This window comes from Mus pahari, chromosome 8, assembly GCF_900095145.1.
Source record: "Mus pahari chromosome 8, PAHARI_EIJ_v1.1, whole genome shotgun sequence".
NCBI classification, from domain to species: Eukaryota; Metazoa; Chordata; class Mammalia; order Rodentia; family Muridae; genus Mus; species Mus pahari.
Genome location: NC_034597.1, coordinates 74,428,381 through 74,438,050, shown reverse-complemented (window position 1 = coordinate 74,438,050; position 9,670 = coordinate 74,428,381).

Genomic DNA, 9,670 nt, shown 5'->3' with positions numbered 1-9,670 from the left:
AGAGTTGGGATATTCGGAACTCATATAATTGTAAAATGGGCATGTGGTCTTCCTATAATTCTATTTTTCAAAAGGTAGAGAGACAGCATCCCCAGAAGAAACTGACTAATGGAGTGACTGCAATTTTAAATTTCTTTCCATTCATTTTTATTTTATTTTCTGTGTATTATTGTATTGCCTGTATATATATCTGTGCACAGCATGACTGCAGAAGTAAGAAGGATGTGTCAGATGTGTTAGAACTGGAGTACAGATGGTTATGAGTCACCATACATATTCTGGGAAACAAATTCAAGTCCACTGCAAAAATGACACACACATAGCACACTCAGATACAGATGGAGATGCCACCATCAGCATAAAATTACAGGTGAATACACACTCACACACACACACACACACACACACACGCAGAGAGAGAGAGAGAGAGAGAGAGAGAGAGAGAGAGAGAGAGAGAGAGAGATACCACAACACATATTTCTGAATATCCAATCTCCCAATTTATATATTTAACAGATTGTGTTAAAATTATTCATAATTTCTCTATATGATTTCACAAAGATATGTTAGAAAATGACATATCTAATAGCTAATTTATATGGATTGAGAAGTATATTAAGAAAATTAAGATCAGGAAAGGGAATATTAATGCCACATATCACAAATGTATACATACTAACACACCTATAATGATAAACCGAATAGTAATTGTCAGTTACACAATTTGTTTCCACAAGTACGTACTCTTTGGTTACTTTGACATTGGAATTTGAACTTTCAAACAATGAGGATGTTTCTGGCCTTTTAAAAAAATCATCTGTTTTTAAATATTACTCTATCAAGTATGAGTCTTCCCAAAATTCTCTCAACACTCACAATTAATTTGACTTGAAAAGGACCTACAGATGACTTCACATCTTCTCTCCTAACAATGCATCCCTTCCAGCTTACATGATAGGTTATTTTAGATGATTATGTACTATTTAGAAAATATTATATAACAATACTACACAAACTATTTGCCTGCTTCCTTGTGTTAGTTAGTAAAATGTACTTCAAAAGGGTCATCTCTGTTCATTATTCCCCCCCCCCTTTTTTCTTACCTCCACTGCTGGGGTTCTAGACCAGTAAGATGCAAACAAGGAACCTGGTCATACTTTGTCTAACATTTCCTCCTGGGTTCTTTGCTCAATTATTCTTTTAAATGCTTATCCAGGATTTTTAAAACTGATAGAGGCATCTCCTACAGCTTTCATTTGAGCACATTTTGGATGACTATGTATGATTAAGGAAACATTATAAACAATTCCACACAAAATATTTGTCTCTAAAAAGTCTCCAACAAATTGCTTTAATATTTCTGAGTGTGGTTGTGGATATATATAAGGAAAAATGGCAATAACATTCTCCTTAATAATTTCATATGGAAGGTAAATCAAGAGCCTCTTAAGATAATGATTGGAAACATCTTTTCTTTCCATCAAGTTTTCTCTTTAATGTATGGGCAACATTAAGTGTAACTTCTCATCAGTTAAATTAATATGGATATGGAGTGTGAAATCTAAAGTGAGAGTGTCCCAAATCATTGCTAAAAGACCTTATAGTTTTATTATCGCATAAATCTGGAATTTCCCAAATGATAAGTAACCTAACCCCATGCCATTGATCCATTGATTGTACCAAAAAGAAAGCTGTTACAAAACTTTATTGGGCCTCACATATATCTTGGGAAGGTAGCCTGCTATTGCTGCCAGTTTTCAGTCTGAATTTCCTTAAACTAGATCTTAGCAAATAGCATGAATTAAATGCTACATGAAATGACAGCAGTGCTGCAACATGTAGTGACTCGATTCTTCATGAAGACGAGAGGACAGAGGCATGTGCGGACATTATTTTGCTGAGTATCTCTGATAATCACATATCTCAGTTTTTGATTAATCAAACTTTAATTCTATAGTACATTGTCTAGTAATGTCTTCACAAGCGAGTTCTTTGAGATCACTTTGATTAGACACCAGAAATTCCAACAGGTTATCAAACGAGCAGCTGTAAATTAGTGCTCAATCCCACGCTTTCATTTGCGGTTGATCCAGCATGTGACTTTGTATTCCTTCATTTTGACAGAGATTTTCATATTTCTACAAGACTAAGTCCCTTGTCACTTCTGCTCATCATATTCACTATAAACATAAGTCTCAATTAATTTATTTTATATAGAGTTGGTATTCATATTTCTTAATGTGTCCCTAGTTTTTAAGACTGTTTTATTTGTGTATACATGTATATGTGGAAAGGTAAGAAGAGCGCTTTTGATTTGCTGGGGTTGGAATTATAGGTGGTTGCGAACATTCAGAAGAATGTTCTGAAGTAGAATTATGGGTTTTGTGCAAGAGAAGCAGATTCTCTTAGGTATGAATCCATTTCTCCAGCTCCAGTACTTCAAGTTTAACTTTTTACCACCTGGGCCCGCAGCAGGACTGATATCATGCCACAACTGTGGGGCCAGTTATCTTTGTGGATTAAGAAATGTTGAAAAATACACCATTGGACATACATACAAAGAGGAGGAGGAAAGTACTGTGAAAATCTTCAAGTGCGAAGGCATACCTAAATATTTATAGTGCTAACGCTTTTAATGTGTTTCATGTTTCAATATCAGTTTATTAAAAGCAAGAGAATCAAATGCTGTATGACAATACCCTTAACTTTGATTTGTGTTATAGATAAAAATGAAAGTAATCATCAAAGGAACAATTTGAATGTCTTCTTCGGTGTTTTAGTGTATAAAAGCTTTAGAACATTAGCAGCAGTTCAAGAATATGAGCTTGCAAAGACATCTGAGTAGAAAGGAAATTAAATGTGATAAACTGCATATGTAAATTGAAAGAAGTGAAATAGACTTTATTTAATTGTAGAATAGTACGGATAAAAATCCCCCTTTCTCCTGGATCTGCTGTCTCTCATGACATTACATTCATACATTCTCAGCTACTATTATTTTCTGCACTATCCACACACATACTGCACCTCCTAACAGTCAGGCATATTTGGGGGAGGATCACCTGAGGCCCTACTGAAATATTGACTACTTATAGATAATGGGGTAGGGGAAGCCATACCCCTGATACATACCCATGAGTAGACCACTGAGATCAATTATGTAATTCCAAACTCATTGTCATACTGAAGTCTCTTGTTAAACTCATTGGGTCAGAAAGCAAAACAGAAAGACAAGAATATGGAAATGGTATTTGCAGGGAGGATTCAGGCTGAGACAGAGAAGGGAAGGGGTGGGGCTAAGTAATCAGAATGTATTATATTTATATATGAATATTCAAAGAACAAATTTAAGAACAATTCTTTCCCATATTGTTTTTTACATCATAGAATTTAGCCTCAATTGTACAATGTCATTCTTACAAAAATATTTCCACTGTTTGAATATCCAGTTTAGGAGTTTATTTACTTTTCTTTGAATGGTATAAACAACTCTAGCTAGGCAACAAAAATGTCTTTCTCTTCTCTTGACTACTTTGAAAGGTTGATAAAGATTTAAGCCATCATGGTAGAAGGTGGTAAAAGAACATATTCAAAATGCCAAATGTGCTCTAACATGTGCCAAAAAATTGTAATATTCCTTGAACCAATACAACTCAAGCAGACCATAATAACTTGTTGGGGCTAGAAAAGTCGATGCCAGGAGCTGATGATTTCCCTAGAGCCAATCAAAATGATGGAAACATTGGTGCAAAATCACAGCTGAGCAGGTTCAGTCCTCTTCTCACAAGCTACAGATGGCAAGTAATTTAGGAATGCCCATTTGGTGGAATTTACCAGTTCCTCTAGAGATCACACATATGGGTTTGCATTTAAAAAGCAATTGCGCCACGAATAGCTTTTTAAACAACAGATGTAAGTATTGACACTAAAAGGTTGTCCAAAAGCAAAGTACGTCCACATAAAGGAAGAGAGTGCTTATGTTATATTTTACATGGCCTTTTAACTTAAAAAAATAACAAAAAACGATTATGAAATTGATCCATACGTTGCTTGCCAAGCTTTCTAAATTAGAGAAATGAGACGCTATCTTCCTACTTCATTACTTTCTGGTAAACTACCCCTTCAACAGTAGAAGGGCACTAAAATGCCCAGTGTGTACCAACTTACCATGAGAAGAATTTGAAGTTTGTGTGACAGTCTGTGCTGCCTGATTTCTCAAACTGTGAAACTGTGGAATTGATTCTCCCTCCACCCTCAGTTTCTGTCTATTTCTGTCTCAATCTCTTTGTCTGTGTCTCTGTTTCTGTCTGTCTGTGTCTCTCTGTCTATCTCTGACTCTCTCTCTCTCTCTCTCTCTCTCTCTCTCTCTCTCTCTCTCTCTCTCTCTCTNTGTGTGTGTGTGTGTGTGTGTGTGTGTGTGTGTGTGTGTGTGTATTTCTGTTCATGTGTTCATTCTCACAGGAAAGTTGTAAGAGTTCTTTTAGAAGCACATTGCCATTTAAAAGGTAAATGTACCTGTATGTTTAAATGTACATGAAAGGGAGATACTTATATTTGCAGATGTGTGCACTAGTTAGTGCAATTTGTGAGCTTTCCAATTGCCTGTCCTTTATTGCTTCCTTTAAAGAAGGAAATTAATTGTGTGAAATTGCTTTGCTGGTAGAATGATGCCAGATTGCAGTGGCAGCATTGACCTAATCTAGCAGTAAAACAGGCAATCACATCCTCAGTGAGCACTCATAGAAATATTTGATTTCAGTAGTGTGCAGGACCAACGTTTCCCTGGAGAAACAAGCCAGTAATTTTTATTCCTGTATTCAAAGGTAGTTCTTTTGTAGATTTTGCTGTGATACTGAAAGCTCTTCTTGATTTTATTGAAGAATAAACCTCCCTGTCTAAACGTGCATCCCAGATGGAAAGAAACCATAATTAAAAGGTTAGTTTGGGGCTTTTAGCCTTTGATACTGATTGTTTCTTAATGGGATAAAATACGAAACTACTTCTTCCATTCTTGAACGTACTGGTGTGCTGGGATACTAATAGTTATGCAAATGATGACATTAACAGGAAGTCCATTTTTTCTCGCTGCTTATTACTAGCATCAGGTGAAAAATTGTGGAAGATGGTATTGCCTTCTTTTGGAGTTCGATGATGGGTGATTTGTCTATCCCAGGAACCAAAGGAAAATGAAATTGCTTGTACAAAGGGATGGACAGATTCAGACTAGTTCTGAAATATTCATGACACCATTACATGGGTGTAGTGAGACTGCAGAATGTGGAATGCCCATAAAGTATATGTTCAAGAGAATTCATAAGTGTGGCTTCACATTGAGCCTAGCCTTTGTACCAGATATTTACATAGAAACCACAGTATTGCCCAGGTTCTATTAAAATTGCATGCTAAATTAATTCAAGTGTTTTCTCTTTTAAGAGCCTAGGCTATTTTAAAAATATAATGCATATATATATATATATATATATATATATATATATATTATATTACATATATAATCATAAATACAATTGATTATTGTGTCCCTGAAGTGTATTAACTACTACAGAGTGAGATAAAAAGTTCTGGTTTTAGAAATTTACAATGTAAGAAAATAAAAATTTAAATAATTCTTTCACATTAAATGCATATTATCCATTGTTTTGTTGGATATAGAATGATTTGCGAATAATCATTCTATATAAAGAAATGTGCACTAAAGTGACCTTTCAGAAGTAGAGAATGGCCTCAGGAAGGAAACAAACTAGCAATTCCAGGCATGCAGAATACTTTTCTCTTAGATGAAATACATAAAAAATATTAGGTGGACAGTTATTCCATAGCATCCCATTTACTAAAGTAGAACTGTGTGCAACATTAAAGTATATTAATTATCCTGTATTACTGATCAGTACACTTCTTTCTCTTGCTAAGAGACAATCTGTAAAGAGAGAGTCAGAAGGTATATTTACAATTTTTTGAGCTGTTGGTTTGACAGAAGTATTTTATCTATAAGAGAAACATGGAAACGATCAGACAAACAGTCCACCAAACTTTATTTCCTTACCTCTTCATTTTCTCTGTGTAGCGGTTTGAATAATTATTACCTCTTCACCCCACTTCCACTTCCCAATGTAGAATCATGTGTTTTAATACTTGGCCATAAGGGATGGCCTTGTCGGAGGAAGGATGTCACTGTGGAGCAAGCTTTGAGGTTATATATATGCTCAAGCTATGACCAGTGGGGCATATGGCCTCCTTCTGTTGCCTGCCGAATAAGATGTAGAATTCTCAGCTCCCCCTGCACCATGTCTTCCTGAACACTGCCATGCTTCCCACCGTGATGATAGATGACTAAATCTTTGAAACAGTACACAAGCCCCAAATTAAATGGTTTCCTTTGTAATAAACCATTCAGTGTCATGGTATCCCTTTACAACAATGAAACCCTAAGACACTCTGTATGGTATACATGTATCACACCTATATAGAATATAAGAAGTTAATTTCTCATGCCGGAAGAATTGAAAAGGAAAGTAAAATTTAATCTAGATGATGACCTGTGATCCTGGCAAAACATTAGATTTTTTTCATTACAGAAGATATGCATTTATGACAGGACAAGTTAGGGGTAAGTGTGGACAGTCTATGGAATCTGCTGCTTAACAAAGAGTTAAGAAGTCAATCCTCTTTACTTTATGGTGTGAATTTGGTCTGAACAAAATGTGCTTTGAACTAAGATAAGGACTCCATTACACAGTCCCAAAACTAATAACATACCACATAAATATTACAAAATCTAGATAACAGAGACATCATTGATCAAATTTATCCTGAAAGCACCGAGGAGGCCAACTGAGTTTATCTAGAGAAGAAATTACTTTAGTTATAGAAAAACATATTAAAGTTATATCTTGAAAAATGCATAGAGAAATCATGCTTTCTTCATAAATTAGTCAATAAGTAAGCATTTTTTAAAACAGTCACGCTTACAATTACAAGTTATGTGTGGATGTGACACTGGTGAGTAAGAGACAATTAGTGTGAGCTGTCTGTTGTTGTATAGTAATAAATAACAAAGGTCATAATAGAGAACACTTCTAGTGCAGAATAAAAGATGACAGAAAATTGAATACATTTCCAATGAGTTGTGGAAAGTTCAGTTGAGGGTAGCTTGTAGAGTAAGAGCATTTGAATTGGAAGAAAGATACTAGAGATATTAGGTTACGAACATACACACACACACACACACACACACACACACTCACAAACACATACACACAAACACACACACACAAAAACACACACACACAAAAACACACACACGTGCACACACATACACACACACACACACACACACACACAGACAAACTGCTACCTGTCTTTCACATATTAAACTCAGTGATCATTCTTATAATTGTCAAGGTTAAATGTATACTGTCATATTGATTGACACCAAATGTGGTCAAGAGGAATTCTTCCCACTATGCTGCATTGCTGTTTTGGACTATATCAGCAGTTGTGTATATTAGGAAACCACTTCCACCTTATGTCCAAAGCAGCTCCTCTTCCTGGAGTCCTGACAACACACAGAGTACTGCTAAATGTCGTCCGGAGCAGGAGGAAAATCGACCCTGTTGATGAACCCTAGATTAGTCCAACTAGACCAAAGAAATAAGACATAACCTATAGTTACTACAGATACCTTTTGTAGTTAGAAGGTTTTATGTTGAACTTACCAACCAACCAATTAACCCTGCCTGTTCAATATGACACTGTATATTGAGTCCTAGCCTGATCTTGGCATTATGGTAAATAGTTGTGTTATAGTCATCATTTAAGTTATATAATAGCAATTGTCATTCTTTTCCAAATAATAATCAACTAGACTTTGTTAAAGTAGAAAATAAAATTTGTTAACCTTCCTGTCCTTAGTGGTAATTCAATAGTATACTCTGCTATTTTTCCTAAAGCCCTAATAATATAAAAAGATAAACAGACATTCTCACATAGTCACATATATCTACAGAGTAAAAGGTTACAGAAAAATGTAGTGATGGTTCCTTAAAATGGCAGAGTTGCTCCAGGTCTTATTTTGTAGAATACAACAATCACCTTGAAGAATAGATTACCTAAAATGTCACATGTATGTCACTTATTACCTGAGCCATATTAATCTTAATTTATTCAGTTAGAGTAGACTGTTGACTAATACTTCAATTAGTTCCAGTTTGCTTGATTTCACAGTCAATAAAAGTTAATGTAACTGTGTCTACATAGACAAACTGGAAACGAAGTGATAATTGCAAAAGGGAAAATATCAGATACACATTGTATTGTTGAATAAAGGTGCCCTGATGAACTTCAACTATTCAAACTGCTTTCTGAATTCTATTGTTTCACATAATACATCCCCATTCTAATTTGAGGTCACAATATATATTAAATGACAGAAAAGGTGAGGTAATCATTACTGAATGTTACAAGATGTTGTGATAATCTCTTTGGAAGAACGAAAGTGAAGAATAATTCAGACACTGCCTGACAGTTAGCCTTAAAGTACCACAACGCTGCGGGTCAATCTCATAGGCAAGGGAAGAGGAGGGGAGTTGATTTTGGAATTCTCTGAACTGTGCATGTTGCTATGCTACCTCTGCAGTATTAACCAGAAAGACCACTGGGTTACCAATTTATTTAAATATTACCTTCTAGTTCCCTGACCTTTGAGGAAAGTAAATTGGGAGTGATCACAGGATATTTTACTTTAGTTTTTAGTTTTTGAGAGTATTATAAAAACAATAGCAGTCAAGAACAACATCATGTTTTTAAGCCCCATGAAGAGCTGGTTTATCTCAGTGATACAGAATTTTCAAAAGTTCTTGATTATAGGTGATATTACTAACTACTCTTCAACAATTTGCTTTCAACAGTCACACTACCCTGGTTATGGTTATGTTCTTTCCATGACAGAATAAAATGCTGAGTCAAGTATATAACAGTTCTACCAAAGTAGGCTTACTATAGTTTCACCTTGTTTTTAAGCAACAGGACAGACTAATGCTAAGAAATAGTCCAAATGATCTTTTGTACTCCAGACATTTTCTTGGTCCACTATTCTGGAACTATAGCCTATTTCCTATGGGTAATCCATATCAATCACCTGGTTTAACACAGTAATTCCTTTCTTTCTGGCTGATAAAAAAAGCATGAAGAATAAAAGGAACTTAAATACTGTATTACCATCCCCAGTAGAATTAATCTTTTGTCTCTAGGAAGAATACCTCCTTATGGAAGTAAAGCTTCTAGTAACAAAACATTTCATAAACAGTAAGAAATTAAATTCTGAGTAGTTTGTTAAAGGTAACCAGCTCTGATAGTCATTTTTTAAAAACGTCTGATCCTGGTCAGAGGAGAAATACACAGGATGTTGTACTCAAAGGATAGATAACCTTCTACAGATCCTTGCCTAAGTTTTTCAAAATATTGCAACACAGATGGTACTATTTATCAGGTTTCCAAAGAACATTTTATCATTCTATCAACTCTTTTTGAATAGTGAAATCCAAAAACCAAAACAGCAAAATAACAAAACAACAACAACAACAGTAACAACAACAAAACAATGGTCTTCATTAGAACAAGCCTAATATTATCTCTTTTTTTTCCTAGGAAGTAA